Below are 20474 nucleotides of genomic sequence, written 5' to 3' on the forward strand. Positions count from 1 at the left end.
CGGTTTCCAGTCAATAAACATGCGGATCGGACTCTCAGTTCAGCGGGAGTTGAACATGTGGGACCAGTCACTCGCACATTGGGCCCTCTGGTCACTTTTTTTGTGTACATTAAAGTCACTATTCAGCCGCACAAATCAAACCTTCGCTTAGCTAACAGCCGGTAACCTAAAACTAGCAAAACACAACGTTTCCCTAAATACAGTAGCAATCACAGGTCTGTTTGACAGAATGAATATTGCTCTATAATCAACTTTTTTTTTTTTTTCCCCTCCCCTTCTTTTCTCGTTCTTCTTTTACAGCCACGCAGCTCGGCCTGATGGCTCCTGCTGCCGGAGTGTCTGAGACTATTGATGGTGTCTCGAAGTCATGCGGCGTTGGCGCGCGTCGTGCCAGGTTCATCACGCCACGCCGGTTAGCGTGTGTGGTCAACAGGCGACGGGGACGCCATAGGGGAGGCTTCGTTTGGTCCAAAGCTGCTGTGTCTATTCAGGGTCTTCCCTGGCTGACCCAGCGGACCAATTTTTTTAAAAATGGCATAAAAGCAGAAGCATGAGGTGACAAACTACCTTTTTATTTTGATTGTGTTGAATGTCTTATTGTGTGTCAGGTCACAACCACCTTGAATCTCTGACTGTTTTTATTACATGCTGTTTTTGATACAATCTAAACTTTTGAATTTTTTTAAAGCCTTCCGCTATGGCGAGCAATCGCAATGGCGCTGAAAAAATGGAATTGCCAAATCATGGCTCATGAATGACACCAAATGCACTATCCTCCCCCAACCACCAACAAGGTAAGTTTGGAAAAACTTTAAGACATTTCAAACAGTTATAAATATGTTTAAATACACAAAAGCCAATTTTTACTCTATTGGGTCTTTTTAGACTACAAAAATGGTATTAATCATCTATTGCGAGCAATCACAATGGCACTGAAAAATGGAAGTGCCTAATCATGGCTCATGAATGACACCAAATGCATTCTCCTCCCCCAACCACCAATAAGGTAAGAGACATTTCAAACAGTTCTAAACATGTTTAAATACATAAAAGCCAATTTGTACTCTATTGATTGTTTTTAGACTACAAAAATTGAATTAAATTGATGTTTTACTGTTGGTCAAATGACATCACTTCTTAAACTAGCCTCTATTGCTTCCCCTGGTGGTCGTATTTAGAAACACAACGGTGTAAAATATTCTCTGCTCATAAGTCAAATTGATTTAAAAGTTCCATGCCAAGAAGTCATGTGTTTACAGCATCTTAATCAGAAAATCGCAAGCTCTATAAAAATCTATGCATTTTGGTTCGGGCCATTAACTTAAGGAAGCTGTGAACTGTACTTTGCACATTCTCACAAACTTCTCGCTCAACTTTCTCCCCTCTGGCTGGCCAAGGGCATATGGTTAGTCTGGGCAGCAGATAAGAGGAATGTGTCAGTGTGCGCTACTGAACAAACACATCTTTCATTCCTGCCTTTCTTCTTCCCTCGCGTTCCCCTCTTCCCGGCTCTTCACCTCTTCCGTCTCGCTGGCGGCTGGGCACAATTAGGAGAAGGGGCGCTGTTATATTTGCGGGTGACGGCGAAGAATGGGCTTCAGATGGGGCTGCGAGGGAGCCCTGCTCGCTCGCAATGAAAGGCTCTTTCCTCTCTGCTAGGGCACATCAGAGATGCCGCTGGCTTTTGCGGAGGGAGAAAAGCGCAACTCTGCTTCCATTTAGCTTTGCCGTCCCCCGACACGCACATTTGTACGGCACATGCATGCACACGCACGTACTCTGCGCTCGCTTTGATTTCCGATTGCTCGGGTTCCTGACGTGTGTGCGAATACGGATAAAATTTTTACGATTAAGGCATAATCAATTCATCAACTGTGACTTTGAGTGTGTATGGCTTTTAAAAGGCGGGGCTAGCTGTTAACTAGCTAACCCGTGAGCGACACAGTTGTCGAATGGTGTGAAGATGGTCCTCCTTCAGCCGGTGTTGCGAATAGCACCGTTCCAGTGGCTATTATTAGCGCACTGTTCCACAGGCCTGATTCTATCACCCCCCCCCTCCACGTTTCCTGTCCAACAGGATCGTTTCATCATTATCTCGCCGCGGCTATCGCGGCTCACGAAGAGAAGGGCAGCCCCTTTTGCTTCCATTCCAACAAGGCTTTTTATAGACTTGGACATACATTGTGTTGCTCACGCGGCGTGTCAAGGGCTCTGGGTGTAATAGTTCCCAGAGTCAGGCGACACGCTTATCCTTTCACTGAGCACTCAAACGCTCGCGCCTCTTCATCCGCCCGCCATTTCAAGGGCGGCGCGGCGTGGCGCGGCGGCTGCCGTCCGAGCATATCGCACCTCGGCCCGTTTGCGTCGCTCTCACAATTCGTGCATACAAATAGAAGTACAGATATAGCACTTGCTCCATAAACACCCCCCTGGCCTAGTTTGGGAAAGTGTCTTAAATTACAGTATTGACAAGGATCGTCTCTGCCCGGACATTTTTTAAGCGCAATGCCAGTTATACGCGCCGTGTAAATGTACTTTTAAGCGAGTCCTCGGGCCCTGAAGAAAAATAAATGGCCAATTAAGAGCGTCTGCCTTCCTCTTGTGTTTAATAGCCGACCCGCGACCGGCACGGTGTTGCTTGCTCCGTCCCCGGAGCTGCGAGGCCGTTCCCGCCCGGGGACGAGACGTCTGTAAGGTTTGTCAGCGCTGTGTTTTTACAGCTAGTGTCAGTTTCGGAGTTCAGGGCTCGACGCCGTAGGAGGCGAATTCTGATGCAGTCTAAACACAAGTGATGAAATGTCATCCTCGTCAGGCACTTGGGCCTTTCCTTTTGGGCTTTTTTTTTGTTTCCACGCTCGACGGGGATAGGAGTTTGCTCATTTCTGGGGAATTTTAGCACAAAAAAAAAATTCTGGTCAGCTTCAGTTAAATCTGCTTGTTCGCTCACGAGGTATCGCAGCAAGCTAATACCGCCGCAGCCGACCCGCTGGGTGGTCGTGTTCGTCAGGTGCCACATGAACCCAAGTGGCACCGAGAAGTCCTGAAAATAGTCCTGAGCCGAATCATTCCGAGAGCAAAACCAATATGAGGGAGCGGACTTCATCTCGGGTCCGGCTGGCTCTGTGTGGTCCTCCTTTCCTCCACCAAGTCTCATCTTATCTGTCATCTCCTCCATGAGACTCAACCTTATCAATGGTCTTACACACGCTGTCCAAATACCGCAAGCTAAGGCTAGCGCACGGAGGCCAAAGTTCGCCTGTCCCTAATGCGACCCCCGCGCGACCCCCTCTGATGTGATTGACCGCTCGCACAAAAGAGCCCCAGTGGTCCGAGCCCGCTAAGGGGTTCTGCTCCATCCGTTAGCCACGGCGGGGGCCTGATAGGGGGGAAAGGTTTCTGGGTCAGGGGTCGGCAAGATGCCACATGTTCGCTCGTCTGTCACACGCTCCGCCCGTCTCTGGTGACAGTGGCCAGCTTTGAGAGGCAAAACGCCGCACCCCGCCCCTCCCTCGGAGAGGCGTGCGGTTCATTCCTGCCCCAAAAAAAATGCGTCCTACACTCGGCGTGATACTACAGGCAATCCGATTTGGAGGTGACCCCGTCCAGACTTGGGCGGTGGCGTGCTTGCCTTACTGCTGAGGAGGTGAAATGTGAGCCGGCTCAGCTCGCTGTGCTGGATCGATGGACTCGCCCCTGCTGCCGTCCCAGGAGTCCTCTCGATCACTGTCAGCGCCCCCCCCCAACCTTTGTGTCGTCCTGCCTCGGCGTCCTGTCGACTCCTTTTGGCTTCTCGTCTCGTCTTCACTCATTTTCTGCCCTTTTCTCCTTGCCAATATCACGTCAAATCTGCAAAGCCAAGCAAGCGTGTTCCTGCTGAGGCGCAAGAAAAAGGCTATTTGATTCAAATATTCAATAACGGAAACCCTTGACCGCTATCTGCCCACTATTATTAAATTCCTCAACATCCTGCCCCGCCCTTTTTCCTCCATCCTTCATTTTTTTTCCCCTCTCAGCTTGGATTTACCGAAATATTTTTGATCTAAAGGCATATCTAAAAATCAACCATTTGTAAGTTAAAAAGCCAGTCCCTCGTTTTTACTCCTATGTCAAGGTACCAGTGTGTGTGTGTGAAAGCTCTTTTGCACTCAAGTACTCGAATGAGACACATGAATAATATACGTCTTTGTATCTAATTTGTGGCCGGGAGCAAAGACCACCTTGACTTTGATCGCCTGACGTTGTTTGCCTCTGTCCTCAACACATGTGTCTGTGATTTTTTTCTTTTTCATTTTTGTAATGAGTTGAAAACTGCAAAGCGGGCTCGCCGGCCGATCGCCTTTCTTCTCCGGGTCGGGAATATCGGCCATTAATCATCACCTGGCCGGGTGACAGCCGGCGTTTGATTGTCGGCGCTTTCTCTCGTCTGTGTCGCTAGAGGGCTAAAAAGGTGGCGGCGGCTGTCGGGAGGTGTGAGGGAGGGAGGTGGGAGGAGGAGAGGGGGCGAGCACACATCACAAGAAGCATAATTGGCCATGAGTGAGCGCTTACTGGATCAGCAGCCCGGCCTCCTGACTAAGCGCTGTGTATCCGCCGAGCTGGACCCCCTCCAAGCAGCCGGGAAAATTTTTTAATTTGCCACCTACATCAGGCCTCAGGAATGTAGCCCCTCCCCTACCTACCCACCCACCCACCTTCATCCTACCTATAGGCATCCAATACCTCCTTCCTCTTGGCCTGCTTCCTATTAGCGTCATTTAAAATGCAGATCTATATTGACTCATCAAAAACACATGTAGCGCGTCATACGTGCGCTAACGCCGCGCGTAGCTTTTTAGTCTGCGGGCTGACTGTAAAATAGCTCCAAGGTGCACTCACGCCGCCGCGGATCAAAAGGTGAGTCGAAGCTTTGCCTTCAATTCCCTGGAGGAAGGCGAAGGGGCGGCGTGCTTTGGCAGGGTTCACCGCCGAGGTCTGAATGCGTGCGTTTGTGCGCGGCGCGTGCCCTCTCCGTCGTTAGCGAGGTCCGCCTGAGCCGAGCCGCCCCGGTTTCCGCCGCTGAGGTAAATTCCTGCGCGCCTCTTACGGCGTCAGCGCCGACAGCGGGGTCGTCTTTAAGGGCGGTCACGCTCGAGAACCGGTTTCAAAATAAAGAGGCTCTCTGTTTTTGTGCTCTGGAAACATTAGCAATATACTCGAGTCAAGTAGCTTGCGTTTCAGCTAGCAAGCGAGGCCTTTGCAAGGAAGGCTTTGTTTTGAGGTTTGGCAATTTTCTTGAAAGTAATTTATCCCCCCCCTCTGGGGTTGCCTTCAAATTGTTGCCGTATTGCTAAAGCATTGTTGTGCATCCGGCTGGAGACCGATGGTGATCTCCAGCCAATTAGTGTTGGAGATGCAGTTAATTATTCCCGTTGTTGATTATCCTAATCATGTCTTGGGGAGGAGCCACCAAACGTGCACGATAAGCGTTTTATTGTCTCTCTCAATTGGACCGTGGAGGGAAATTGAATGGCAAGGGGGGGTTGGCTGCTACTGTTATCTAACATCTGATGCGATTGTAACACTTGCATGTAACAAAGCAGTCAGCTGGGGGCGGGGCTAAAGGCAAGAGACTTCCATCAATTCCTCCTCCTCTTTGTTCGATACATTGCTAGTATGCGGTAATGCTACAGTTGCATGACGTCACTCTGGCGCTTGCACCCGGGACTGTAATAGCTTCTGTGAGGGGAGGGGGGAGGGGGAGAGGCCAGACAGCTTATTTTCCAGCAGTACCTAGTAGATGGTCTTCCTTTGTCCATAGCTCTCCTCAAACAAAACGAGCAATTTTCTTCGAGTAAATTCCTCCACTGGTCCGTCCTCCAGGCTCAAGGCAAAATAGTTGCTTTTGTTGCTTTGCAGGACGAAACACAAATGCCACGACTGCTTTCGGTTAAGCAATTGAGACGCTCGATTGTGGGGGGGGGGAAGTGATAAAGGGGGGCAAACCAGAGCGCAGTACTTGGCTGCAACCAGTAGAGGCGCCGTTGAGTCAGACTCTGAGCAGCGGCATGTAAACATGTCCGCCCTGTCAACGCTCAGCCCCCTGATGCGAGCGGACACGAAGAGCAGAGCGGACGAGCCGTGATTGATCGGCGGAGCTTTCCAACCTACAGCGGCGTCTTTCATGAGCCTGAGAAGAGGAAGAAGAAGAGAAGGAGTTGAAAAGAAAAATGCTCCTCAACTCTCATCGGGGCAATGAGAGATGATGGCTGGTGACAATGCAGCTTTCAGCCAAAATGTTCCGCTGACCCCTCCCCGATCCCGCCTCGCTCGTCCCCTCCCACCCCCCCGTTCCGCTGCACCTTGAGGTCCTGGCTTGCCAACCTCGACAGCATCCAAGCCACCCTCCTTCGCTGTCAGCCATTGAACGCCTCGGCGGGGCCTCCGACCGAAAGCGTGCGAGTCCTTTGATTGGACGTGGCCCGTAGCTTCGCCTCCATATCAACCCGATGTGACAATGGCAAATTACCAGCCAACGAGAGGCGCCGAGGGAAGCTACGACGAGTACAAAGCCGCTGTCCAGCCGCATTAGTTGTGCCCGACGTTTTATTCGACTCGCCATTTATTGCTCCTGTCGTGGAGAGAAGCTTTCGAGTTCTGCTCGCAGTCTGCAACTTATGGATCTGCCGTGCGGAACCGCAAGCTGGTGTGGCCGACGCCGAGATTGTTTGTCTGCTATCGATCACGACCAGCCGGAATCAATCAGATGTTCACGCTAGCGAGAATCGCAAACTACTCCGACTGAAATCCCCGATTCATGTAATCTGGCCCACTTGGGGGGCGGGCCGGGCCCTTGGGTGGTCAAAGGTGATGTAACCCCCCCCTCCTCGATTGGGGACCTGATAAGGTCACGTGATCCATGTCGAGGAATCCTCGCTCAGCCTGACCCCGCTTGTGCTCCACATAAAGCAAATTACTGTTAACAATCTGCTGGCAGCAGAGGCGGCCGATCAGACGTGGGCGCAACGGCGACAATGCCATTGTTCTCCCGTCTCCCTCCTTCCCTCGCTCCCCCCGACAAATTGTAACTACCCCACTGGGCTCCAGGAAGCCTGTCAGGCTTAATTCCCAGAAACTGGCGACATCTAAACCGTCTTACAGATGGCAGTGAATAGAAAAATGTTTCTGCCTTTTTTTTTTTTTTTTTTGTGTTTTCTGTCTTTTGTCCTCGAGCTCCTTGATTGTCTTTTAATGGCTGGCGCTTTGAGGTTCAACTTCATCGGGGATTTTCCCATGCCGGCGATTGGCCGGACGGGCCCTGGGAAGGTGATTGCAAAAAAAAAAAAAAAAAAGAATAATGAGATTGGACGTGACAAGTTAGCATGTGTAAATGATTTTGAATCCATTTTGAATCGTAACCTGAAGAATCCAAATCGAATTGTAATTTAGAGAATTGACTCTAATTTGAATCTTTTTTTTTTTTTTTTTTTTTTGCTTGACAGTTGCGTAACATCACCTAAACAACCCTCGCTCGTCCTTGGCTCTCACTCTCATCATCTCCCAGACTCTTTAAAAATAGACATTGCGCAAGAAGCCACACTTCACTGCTGCATCCATCTTGCCCCCTTCGTCCGGGTCACCTTGTGTTGAATGCACCCCCCCCTCTCCCGTCTATATTTTGAATAAATTTGCCTCACAGTTGCCGATTTGCATATTCATTTAAACAAGGATGTTCTCATCATATTTCATCCAACGGCCTATCTGGGAGCGCCGCTCGGCCAGATTAATTAAAGTCATTTATCTGCCAAAGTTACCTGCTGGGCTCTTGCAGATCACCATTTGTCTTTTGGAAGATTTTTTATTTTCTTCTGGTTTGAAGCAAGGTTGTCATCTCTCTTTCGGAGACAAAAGAAGCAGAGGCGGCGGAATGTAGTCCAAAACATTCGGTGCATCGTCGCACCCAGCCCCGTCCCCGCTAAGCCTCCTGTTGTTCACATGGCGGCCCCACCCTAAGCCCCCCCACCCAGCCCAGCCCAGCACCCCACCTCTCCCCTTCTTTCTGTTGCATAATAGCTGCTGATGCTCAAAAGCTTGCAGCGGTGAGCTCACAGCGGCGCCTCGCCCCGCCCACCTGAATCCAGCCGTTACTGAAAAGCAGCCAGTATTTCATCATCCTGCCCAAGCTCCCCTGTTTTGCTGCACTACCTGCCACCGCCTCAGGGTGGCAGCGCAGGCACGCCTGTCCTCCACACGACCAGACACGATGCCCTCGTTGACTCTGCGTGCGCGTGCTCGTGCGTCTAACGGCTGACAGGAACAGAAAGCGCCTGGAGTCTGCTCTCGCTGCTCTCGCTACAGTCTGGCATCGACTATCAACAAGATACACCAGGGAGGAAAGGAAGAGGAGAAAAACTGAGGGAGGGGAAGGGGAAAAAAGGACAAAGAGAAAACATAAGCAAAAGGGAGGGGCTGTAGAGTGATGTATGGAATGATGGCGAGAGAGCAAAAACGACATACGCAATAGGATGCGAGAGAGGGATTCAGGGGAAGATGATTTAAAAGCACGGACGAGGCAAAAATAGACAAAGGCGGGAGACAAATATAGAACAAGAAAGACAGGGAGGCCTGATTTAAAGACAGATGTGCTTGGAATGCAAAAGACGTGAGGGGTCCGTAGGGTATTTGAACTGCTTTATGTCTGCTGAGTTAGTCCAGAAGGCAATGTGAGGTTGGAAAAAAAAAAAAAAATCTGTACAAAGGTGCATTAGAGGCGCAAAGGGAAAAATTTGACAACGGTGAAGCTCTTTGTTCGGAATGATGTCTCCTTATGGTAATTGTAATTTTACATTAGTGATGGTATTGGTACTTGGTATCGGTGTACACTTGTTTTCCCGTAGAGTTTATTCTCAAACAAATGCAACTTTATTTTTATATATTTGTATTTTTGGGTGCTGTCAAATGCAAGCACCGAGGTACTTCCGTTAGTTTATATTGTCGAAACGTTAGCCGGAAGGAGAGTGGCACTTAAGCCTGCACCTGTCGTGTGCTAGTGTTTTTTTTTTGTGGGTTTGCAGTGAGGGGGCGGCTGCCTGTGAATAAGAGGGAGGCGGGGAAAAAAGTGTAGGAATTCCGCTCTATCCCTTGAGGTTAGCAGGTCCCTGCTGTCATGCACCATCTCCCCCCGATGATTCCACATGGCGCTTTCATGAGCTAACGTCGCAACTGCGTCTATTACACAAAGAGGGAAGTCACAGACTGATGCGCACACGCTCGTGTTCAGCCGCAGTGCCCAAAGTGCACCGTGCAAAACGTTGGCCAGAGGATTATATCACTTCCCCCGTTGCTTCAATGGGGGGTCGGTTAATGGAGCCCCACCTGTGCCAATGCAGCAGAGCTTCCCCTTCTCCGTTTTGGCATCTCCGCCAAGCCAGCTGCAGCCAGATTCCAGGCGGTTAGAAATGGACATAATCTAACGGCACGTCTTGTCTGGAACCATCTAATTTACAGTTTTAATCCACAGCCCTTTTAAAATCTCTTCGGGAGTTCATGTATCATTTTTTTGATGTTCATAAACCGCTTCACCGGTATTAACAAAGCCATTCCAACCCCAAACAATTTATCATTTGGAGACATTAGCCCCTTGTAAGTGCTTGCGGATCCTCTATAAAAAAGCATTAATGTGAGCTGTCTGGACCCCTTTACTGCGTAATGACCTCTTAACGTGAACTTTGACCCGCAGATTGTACCCACAATGGGGAGCAATGAAACGCCGGGGATGCGGCAAAGTAGGGCAACTCCCCAAGGTCGCTGGCTTTATTCGCCTCAGAGGGAGCAAGAAATAAAATTGACACGAAAAGGAAGCGGGAGCGAAAATTGTTTCGTTTCACACAAAAAAAAAGACACGTAGGAACACAATAGCCTACTTTTCCACTATTGTTTTGGCCCGCTCGAGTCTCCGAAGTAATTATGAAAATTAATTACGATTCCTCTGGGAGTTGGGTAGAAATGAGCTTCCACTTTCCAGAGCTGGATTGAGAGAGTGGCAGAAATTCTCAAACAGGATTACCAAAGTGTTGAGTCACTTCACGCCTTGAGTACATTTCCACTTTTGTCGTAAATGTCATATATGTCATATGGTGTTCCACAGGATTCAATTTTGGGGCCCCTGCTGTTTTACTTGTATTTGCTGTCCCAGGGTTCCATTCTAAGAAAACTGTAATAAATATTATTTGAGTGTCGTTTGACTTTAAGAGCAATAAACTTTAGATGTCCGACTGCTCTGAATGGATTGTAACTCGGCAGATTAAACAGCGCTTGACAGAAATTTGTATGAGGTTCGATCGGCCGGAGCGAAAACAGAAAGCAGCCAGAGTCAAGTGCGACGTAAATCCAAGGACGCAGATGTTCCGCGGAACACCACAATCCAATCGCGTCTTTGCACTATGAAATGCAGTCAGATGTCATAACAATATAGCACATCAAAGTATGGAGGCTTGTAAACTCTAGGGGCTTGAATAACCTCTGAGATTAGCGTTGTAAGTCAAGGCAGCCATCTCCACTCAGGGGGACCCAGACGTCATAAATGTCCCCAGACACTGAAAGCCAGTCTCGAGCTTGGCCTCTCTGACCCCTGGCTGGACGTCTCCGGGCGTGAAGTAACGTCGTTAGGCGGCTTCCGAGGTCAGTCTTTGTTTGTCACGTCGGGTGTTAAAAGCCCATCGGGGGCTTTTGTTTTAGATGCTGATATCTGAGAGCGAGTGCACAGGAGCAGCTGCGCCGGCCGGGGAGGTCCGGTGAGTGCAGCCGTGACTTGACCCCCGTCACAACCGGGTCCCGGTGACCCTGAAAAAGCAGATGTGTCCTTGAGTTCCGCGAATCAATGGAAAGGAGTCACGGTTGATTTATGGAAATATTAAGCATCTCTATGTCAGATACCCAACCAAAGATAATCACTTTTGATTTTGGGCCGTTCCTTCATCAGTCAGTCGAGGAGATTATATTCGTTATTAGTTTGAAAGATTATGCAAATGGTCTCTTAGCCATTTCCACTGTACTTAGAATGGAGTATGAATGAATGAATTCAGTTCTGGCCTGGTTTTGGATTAAAGTGTGGATTTAGGATTTTCTCCATGAGTCTTAATGGAGGGGAAAAAAATTTAAAATCAGTAAAATGATGTGAATCTATGAAATTGTATAAATTGCCATGCTAATTGCTAAGCTAAAATAGGATTGACAGAATAGCTGGAGGAACAAATGAGGGATGAGGTTTTGGTCCCGGCGCTTCATCATCGGCACCACCTGTCAAGCAGAAGCGTCGGCGGCGCACAGGAAGTCAGCTGTAGCGCCAGCGGACGCGGCGGACATGACGGCGCACATGCCCTCGCCATGTGTGAGCCGGCCGGCTACTGCATCAAGTGGTTTGTGACATCACGGCACCATATGAGCTTGACTGACAGACGCGCTGTTTGTTTTCCTCTTTTGGAAGGAGTCCATTATCCTGTGCTGCCTTTGTTTTAGAGCGCTTATTTTAAAGGGGGGGGGGCGAAAAAAGATCTCCCCCTTTTTAAATGTGCTGTTTACATTGTGTGAGTGCTTTGAGGGGAAAGCACAAAGCCACCGCACAGTGGCTGGATTATAAACTTGGACCGAGTTTCAAACGGAGTGAATTTATAAACACGGAGCCCCCACCCCCTCACTCGTGGCCCGCTCACATATTACTTTGGATCAAACCCAGACCAGGCCTTGCACTTTGACTACGTGCGCTCGCTTTGAGTTTGCACACCTTCGTTTTTGCGCTCACATGCAAGAGAACGATCGGAAAACAAAGACTCTCATTTTCAAAAGCTGTTCAGAACCTTTTCACTGCCAGAACAGCCCCCCCCCCCCCCCAAGGGTGCATAATAGCCAGCACACCTTGACGTGTGAAGAGACAGCGAGCGACGACCCGAGCGGCACTTTGGCGCACGAGGGGGGACGACCTGCGAGCAAAGACGGCGAGGACCTGAATGGCCAGCTGTTGAGAACGAGGAGTAATGTTGGCATGACTCCACATGGGCCCCAGTGCTGCGGTTATACCCCCCCCCCTCGCCCCACCCTTCGGAACTGCCTGACCCATCCAGGGCCGCACTTATTACACCTCAGCAGCGAGCCCCCACCCCACCCCCTTTACCGCCAGCCCTCAGTTCCACATTCCAAAGGGGGGCACTGGTTAAATCGAATCCCATAATAAGACGCTCAGCTGTCCGGGAAAAAAAAGAGAACTTTCCTCTGGTAAATTCTAGACTCCCTTTTTTTCTTGACGCCCTCCCTTCTTTTCAACCAAAGTCGAGGCAAGATGACACTCTGGGCCCCATTGGCCAGTTGCTTTTGTCTTTCTACGACCTTGATTTATCCTTTCTTCTCACTGTTTTATGTTTTTTTTTTCTTCTCCCCCTCAATGGTATAAGATTGCCTCTGTGTTGGGTCTCGGGAGCCTGAATGCATGAGGGGGTTACCTTCCTTAAGGGCCACTTTGCTCTCTTTCGCGTTCTTGTTTAGGTTCCAAACAAGACAGATGTAAGCAATTTTACACCTCAGATCTCTGAATGATTTGATATTGTGTGTCCAAGTGTTGCAGAAAAGCCAAAGAAAAATTGAAATGGAAAATAGGTCCACATTTTTTTTTTGGAACCTCAGTCAGATGTTCAACTTTAAAGCTTCAAATCCAAGTGTAATCCGGATTTCATCCAGATCTTGCCACTTGGAAGCAAATCCAATGTGGCAAATACCATTTAACTTGTTGTCCGCTCTCAACTCTAATCAGATCAGGTGGGATATTAGCCACGTTAGCTCCTATTAGCTTTTGAACATTTTACTCATAGATTTACTGCGTTACCAAAAGTAAAACATTTTGTCTATTTCTTTTATTCTTTTAAAACATTATTATAAAATTACAATTTATAAAATAAATTAAAAAAAAAATCAAATAAAATTATTTTGTTATTTAGATAATTTAGACATATAATAAGTAGTTAGTGCTTTGAAAATGGAAAAAAACCAACATGCTACTCTTTAATAATTAATACCACATTGATGTAATGGTTTGGTGGGGGGGTAAACGGTGGTGGAAAAAACAAAACAACAGATGGACCGTGAATGTCTTTAACCCAGATTCTGCCGCTCTAATCCCGTCTCCCCTGCAAGAATTTCTACGTCGCGTGCTCGACGTGCCACCGAGAGAATATTCAGGTGCCACCCTGACTCAGGTTGGGATGGCTTCTTTGCCGTCGTCAAGGCAACCCGAGTGTCTGTTTTGCATTTTTCAAGTGGCGCCGAAATGATAGAACTCATTGGAAATGAGCAGTTGGTGTGGGGGTAGTGGGACCCAGACTGTCAGCCGTCGGGGTTTAAAAAGGCGGGGGGGGTGGCATCCCTCAGCTGATTGTGGGCGGGGTTAGTCAGCTGATGGCATCAACAAGAGATGGGGGTGCTCGCTTAAGCAGTCAGCTGGCATAACATCATTATTTGACCTTGTAAAGCAGGTCAGTGGGAGGACTTAATGGCCCTCATTGCACGCACCATGTGTACCCCGTCGCTGTCACGCTTTGGCGCCCTCTTGCCAATCTAAACCTTTCTAGGTCGGGTCAGAGGTCATGTTGGATATAAGGGATTGCCTTGTAAATTAGTTGATTACAAATCCCTAATTACACATTTCTAGTCTTTGTCCGGTGTGCCTTAAGTGCTAAAAAAGATGAAGAGACAGTGTGAAGTGAGCTGTACATTTTTTTTTTTTAGGCCTCTTTTGTAATGTTGGTTTACAATTTGTAGCAGAAGATATCAGTTGCTATCGACAGCCGGCCTGGCGTTTATCCTCCGAGAGCGCCATCGACGGCTGTTTAGAGCTTTTGTCGATTTTTACCTGAAATCAATACGATGCCATCGCTGACGCGGCACAAACGGCAGCCAGACAAGAATCAATGAGTTTGTTAATGGGATCAAAAACCGCCGCAGTTGCCGGAACACCTTCAAGGTTGCGACTCGAAAACGAGTATTAAACAGAAGCAGCGCAATGAGAGAAAAATTGTGTTCGGAAATGTCCATCTTTGAATATTTGCTTAAATGTAGTCTTAAAAATTAACCTCAAGATCTTTTTTTCTGTCTTTTTTAGAAATTCTGTTCATCCATATCTATGATAAGGACTCGGAAATTCCATATATGAGGAATCAGGAAATCCATTAATGAGGAATCAGGAAATCCATTAATGAGGAATCAGGAATTCCATACATGAGGAATCAGAATTTCCAAGTGATCCCCATTGCATCTTCGGATTCAAGGTAAGTTTGTTTTCCATTTTCAAGAGTCTGTTTTTGTTATTTACCGTAGTTTTCTGACTACAAGGCGCACTTAAAATGAATGAATTTTTAATGATTCAAAGTAAGTTTGTTTTCCATTTTCAAGAGTCAGTTTTTGTTATTTACCGTAGTTTTCTGACTATAAGGCTCACTTAAAATGAATGAATTTTTAATGATTCAAGGTAAGTTTTCCATTTTCAAGAGTCTGGTTTTGTTATTTACCGTAGTTTTCTGACTGTAAGGTGCGCTTAAAATGAATTAATTTTTAATGATTGAAGGTAAGTTTGTTTTCCATTTTCAAGAGTATGTTTTTGTTATTTACCGTAGTTTTCTGACTAAGGTGCACTTAAAATGAATTAATTTTTAATGATTCAAGGTAAGTTTGTTTTCCATTTTCAAGAGTCTGTTTTTGTTATTTACTGTAGTTTTCTGACTATAATGCACACTTAAAATGAATTTATTTTTAATGATTCAAGGTAAGTTTGTTTTCCATTTTCAAGAGTCTGTTTTTGTTATTTACCGTAGTTTTCTGACTATAAGGTGTGCTTAAAATGAATTAATTTTTAATGATTCAAGGTAAGTTTGTTTTCCATTTTCAAGAGTATGTTTTTGTTATTTACCGTAGTTTTCTGAGTATAAGGCGCACTTAAAATGAATTAAGTTGTAATGTTCCCTAATGTCCCTAATGCCCCGCCCCTCCGTATCCGTGACCCCCCACCCTCCTTCCGTTTACCTGCCCGTCTTATCTGCGGGCTCCATAGACCCATTTGTCATGTGTGTAGGTTTATCTGAAAATACCCCCGAATAAACCTGCTGATCCGGTACGGCCTGAAAGTCCGAAAAATACAGTAAATCAGCCCTTCACCCGCTGGCTTTTAACTTGTTGATGGTATTGGCAACGCCACTTGCGGCTGCATTAAGAGGATGAGCTTGCAGCTTTTACCTTGACAGCACTTTTATTATCGCTCCGAGCGTCCTAAAAAGCTGACTGGCTCTTTTTTATTCCCTTGTTGGCTAAAACGACATCCTTTTTTGTCCTGTATGATGTGTGAACGTTGGATGTCAATGATAATTAATTGGAGCTACGCAATTAATTGATGATTTATTCTACCGTAAACTGGCAAAATATGCTAATCGGCTGCAATTTGGCTGTTGTTTTTATTTGTTGGCTTGTAAAATGTTAAATGGACTGATGTTGTTAAAAAAAAAAAAAGGCTTTAAAATGTCTTGACTGATAAAAATGTTGGAATAATGAAATGGGACATATAAAATTGTTACTTGGGGGCAGAGTTTTAAGTCGAGCGAAGGAATTTGGGGAGAGAAAACAGAAGGCGTCCGAAAACGGCCGTGTGGGCGTTTTTTATTGGTGTCATGAGAGGAGAAATCAATAAAAGAGGTGAAAAAAAGCTTCACGCTTTTAAAAACTCCATCACGGAGGCAATTAAAGAGGCCTTCAAAGAGTCGGCCTAATCAGCGCTTAAATAAAGATAGGAGCGAGCGAGGCGGCGCTTCTGTAATCTAACCGCCCTGGACTTTGTGGCCCTTCGAACCCGACGTGTGTGTGTGTGTGTTTAAAATGCCTTCTCTTGCGCACATGTGGCAGAAAGCCCGGACGCGTTTGTGACAGCTTGTATGTGGTTAACGGGCCCGTTAAAGGGTCCACTCCTTCCCTGTCAGTCTGGCGCGTCTGACCTCTGTCTAAACCGACAAAGCAGATGTGTACGCCGGCGTTCTAAATGGCGCTGGTTCCGCGGATGCCCCGCCCCTCCGTATCCGTGACCCCCCACCCTCCTTCCGTTTACCTGCCCGTCTTATCTGCGGGCTCCATAGACCCATTCGTCATGTGTGTAGGTTCTCACCGTGATAAGGCGCCTTGCCGGTGAGTCAATACGGCCGGCGTTTGCTCTTTCTTGCCTTGCCGCTCCCCGCTTAAAGAGGCGGCGTGTCGACATAGCAGATTCCAGCCGGAGCAATGAGTTTACTCTGGGCACACAAGAGTTCGTTAGCCAGGTGGAAGAAAATCGTACATATGTCGTCGGTCTGCAGCGGAAGGGAAAACATTCGACTGAGCTGTTCGTCAGATTGCCGCGATTTAGTTTGTGAAAGTGGACGTAAAAGTCAAGTCGTCCCGTGTAATGGTGTTGACCATTAAAAAAAGATTACAGGTTAAAAGCTTGGCTTTTCACAGCCCTGGAGGCCGTGTCCTTTCTCCAATCTTGCCAATGGCGGCCCAACTCCTTTCCCTTCCTTGCCATTAACCCCCGTCACCTCTCGCCTCCCGGCACGTCAACCCGCGCTTAAGCTAGCGTTATTAGCGCCGCTCATTAGGACGGCATTAGTGTCAGAGATGCACACATTGATATGGAAGCCAAAGAAGACACCCCAAGCCAAAAAAAAATCTTCTCTAGCTTCAGCAACTCTTCACGCTATTGTTCAGGGAGGACTGGGTCAGAGGTCATTCGTCCACCGGAGCCATCCCGCTTCTTCATCCCTAGCTCACTGTCATGACAATTCACCAGTCACGCCGGTCCCTGTCAGCGGGTCCCGACACAGCCGTCACTTACGCTCGCTGGCGTGTGAATGTGCTTACGTACGCTTTGCCGTCTGAGCGCTGGCGGCCCCTCGACTACTTAAAAACCATCGAGCCCGAGAAGACAAAGAGACTTTTCTTTCATAGTGACCCGGTCTTATTGGAGGCAGCATTGGCACACAAGGCGGCAGGGTCAAAACATTTATTGTAATTGGGCTTTTTGTGTCATTACGTTGGTCATCTTGGCTTTGGAGAGATTTGGAAGGATCTGGAAACATATGCCTGCAATCTCTCAAAAGTGGAGTTTGAACCATGTTGAGGAGCTTACGAGGTGACACTGAAGTTGAGATTGTTACAGATTACCAGTATATGATATTTGAAGTCGCTAATGATGATTTAGCGGAGGTTAGCGATAGACTGACTCCTTTTATATTGTTTGTATGTTTTACAGCGTTCAGGTGGTTTATACAAGCCCACCATGTCAGTTTTGGAAAGTTAAACTACAACCTGACATTTTGTCCAAATAGCATTATTCTTCGAGTTCAAACACAGAACCTCAAAACTATCAGACAGACATGCTAGCTAACCACTAGTCCACCATATATAGTAATTACAGACTTGGAGTTCTATGGGGTTAAGCTCTGTTGTCGTTTTATTTGGCGAAAAACAAACGGGGATCAAAGTGCTCTGGTCTCTTTTCCACGTGAGTGAGGAGCCGGGCTGATAGCGAGCGGCCGCTAGCCTTGGCCCTGTGACCCAGATAGCGCCACTTAGCAAACCACTGCCCACATTCCCATTGCTTACTTGCAAATGGCCCCTTTCCTCCTAATCATTAACACGCTAACACATGTTTCTACACGTTTTTGTTTGGTGCTCAACAGATACGTAATTGTTACGTGGTTACATTTAGCAACATTAGCATCTTTCCTTTTGTGTGTTCAGAATGTGATTGAGTCCCCAAGAACAATGTATGTGATAGTCAATTTAAAATAAAACAAAAGCCGTAGACGTTGACTAACTCCTCAAACAGTTAAGCTACTTTATGATATGTTTGATGTATGCGCTGTGTAGGCTACACGTGTGCCTTCCCGCGAGGTCACTCCAGCTCACATCCCTTTCCTTGTGTTTATATCTCATAAAAGAACACACACACACACACGCTGTCAGACGTCTCACTGTGATTTTTCTCGCGGGGGCCCCTCGAGGCTGCTCATTTAACAAGCAAAAAAGAATGCGTGAAATAGAGCGAGTCAAGAGATGAAACGCTAGCAAAGCCGTGACTCAACAGTATCGAGTGTTCAGGTGAGCAGAGGTGAGAGGACGAGCATGTGTGGGTGTGTGTGTGTGTGAGGTTCTCCTGCATCGTTGGAGGAGTGATTGACTTCTCGTTTGTTGGCTGACTGGTGTCCTAAGCAAGGATCCACCTCGCGGAAGCCACCTGATAGGCTACTTGAGCCTCAAGGAGACAGGTGAGGGTCAAAGAGCCCAGTCAGGAGCCCAAATGGAGTCTTCTGATTTTTCTTTCTATTTGGATTAGCCATCCGTTCATTGTGTTCCTGCAGAAACCGGAAAGGATTCGGAGTAGGGAATTCACCCACGCAAAAACAAAAAACATTGCTCGGTTGCTGCGAGGGTAGCGCCGCCACCCACGCTTCACGTTCCTCCGCTGATCCCGCTGTAGGTGTTCGCCTGACTTGCATCATCTTGGCTCAGGCACACTCGAGTTGATTCTGGAGAGCACCGACGGGCAACAGTTTCCGTCTTTTTAGATTCATTCCTCCGCGAGACGTGTCGGATTTGATTCCTGAGGCAGTTTTCGGGTAGCTCGGGCGAGATGCCAAACCTCTCCGGTTTCTTTCGCGGCTGCGTGAAGCGCTTTGATTCCATGGGCGCCACTGTAGCCGGAAATCAGATTGCAGATGATCGCAACACAAACGCACAGCAGATTTGGATTAATATAATCCACCAACAACAGCCGGAATCTCTTAGAGTCAAACGTTAACACTCCCCTCTGAAGCCTCTTTTAAAGTCCTCCCAAGAAAAAAAAAAAACTCAAGACATGATAATTACACGGAGCGCCTCTTCACTTATGAATATCGCAATAAATCTTCCTCCTCATACTCACCTGTGTGCACCTGAGCGTCTCTCAGCACCTTAAGAACGTGGCAATTTAATAATATTACCCCTTTAAAAATAATAAGCAAGGACGTAATGATCGCACGGGAGAGCGCCGTCGATTTGAAATCACAAACGGACAAAATCTTTGAAGTGTCAGGGTGTAGGCGTTTACCTGCCAGAACTATGGATTTATTATTTTTTTGTTTAGCCACACTCACTTCATTTTTAACACAATGAATGCTTGACAGTCTGTTTGATGTGCTTAGAAGCTCTGAAGTAAAACATCCGTCAGCTTTGATGTGTTAGCTTAAATGCTCACCCCCCCCCCCCCAAAGCTCCATTTCACTTTTTGTTTCCTTTTTCACTGTCATCAATTATTTCATTTCTAGATCAAATCATTTTTTTATACAATCAAAAATTAGCTAAAAGACGGCGGCAGATGTGTTTCCGGTGCCAGTTCCGTTGCGTTGGCAAGCGCACTGAATTTATCGCCTCCCAAGCCGGGAGTCCTCCCGCGTCTGGGACGCAGCCGGCTTTGCGAGATCGGATCAGTCCGGGACAGGAAATACCCTCTAACAAGCAAGAGTCAAAATGTGATTAGGCTTCATTTTTTCCCCCATGTCTGTGGGTTTTATGTGCCTGTTCTGGTGACTCACATCGCTCAGGTAATGACACATTATCCTTCGACACACACACGGTAAAGCGGCCGCTACTTTACAGCCGTGATCAAACGCAACGTGGTGTTGTTTCATCACTCTTCTCCACCAAATGAGGCCAATCATTTCGTTTTATGACAAGTCTCCAGCTTGCTGCCACGATGGCTCCAGGCCTTTGCCTTCACTTTATTTCCTAATCGTGCCTTTATGACAAATTGTCCCGGCAGTTTTGTTTATGATGAACTCCTAACCTTAGGCCAGCCTGGTTTTTGGGTTTGACAGGATAGTCTCTCCCCTGTCGGTCACTAACGAGTCGCCGCGCACTGACCTCTCGGGCGGTTGAAATTAGATGTAAATTGTGCCTGATTTTTACGGGGGTCCCTAACGTGATCCAGATCCCCCCCCGGCATCCCCTGCCAGCGGGTCAACGCCGTGAGAACGTCTCGCTCCCTAACGACATTTGGAGTGGTCGATGAGAGGGGTCGCGGGTAATGGTGACCTCACCGGCCTACACTTCACTTCCTTCTAATTAGAGCGCCGGGCCAGATCAAAGGAGCCGTGCATATCGCAGCAGGAGGGCTACTGAAGAAGGAGGCAGGCTAGTAAAGACCAAGGGGAGGCGGGAGCAAGACCAAAAGCCCGCAGGAGGCTTTTCTATAGGTAATCGTGTACGGATGGGGGAGATCTTTTTTTTTTTTCATTAGTTCTTAAGGTCAAGGGAGCTCTCAACCTGTGGGATGGAACTTCTCTCTAGTGGCATCCGGCGTCCTTTAAAGGCTAAGCAGAGGACTCGAACGATAGACCGAGCCAGACACACAGGAAGTGGTTACACAAATTTGTAAAATACATACAAATTAAGCAGAT

At 47.5% G+C, this 20474-nt stretch overlaps 1 long non-coding RNA gene across 1 annotated transcript; it reads right to left on the minus strand.

The window, feature by feature from the left end:
• Positions 1–16970: 16970 nt before the first annotated feature.
• Positions 16971–19269, minus strand: LOC119118256. The gene is made up of 2 exons (XR_005096682.1): positions 18962–19269; positions 16971–18731 (listed from the first exon to the last, which is right to left on the minus strand). It is a non-coding gene; the product is annotated as an uncharacterized LOC119118256 (long non-coding RNA).
• Positions 19270–20474: the final 1205 nt, after the last annotated feature.

Source organism: Syngnathus acus, chromosome 24 (assembly GCF_901709675.1).
Source record: "Syngnathus acus chromosome 24, fSynAcu1.2, whole genome shotgun sequence".
Classification (NCBI taxonomy): domain Eukaryota; kingdom Metazoa; phylum Chordata; class Actinopteri; order Syngnathiformes; family Syngnathidae; genus Syngnathus; species Syngnathus acus.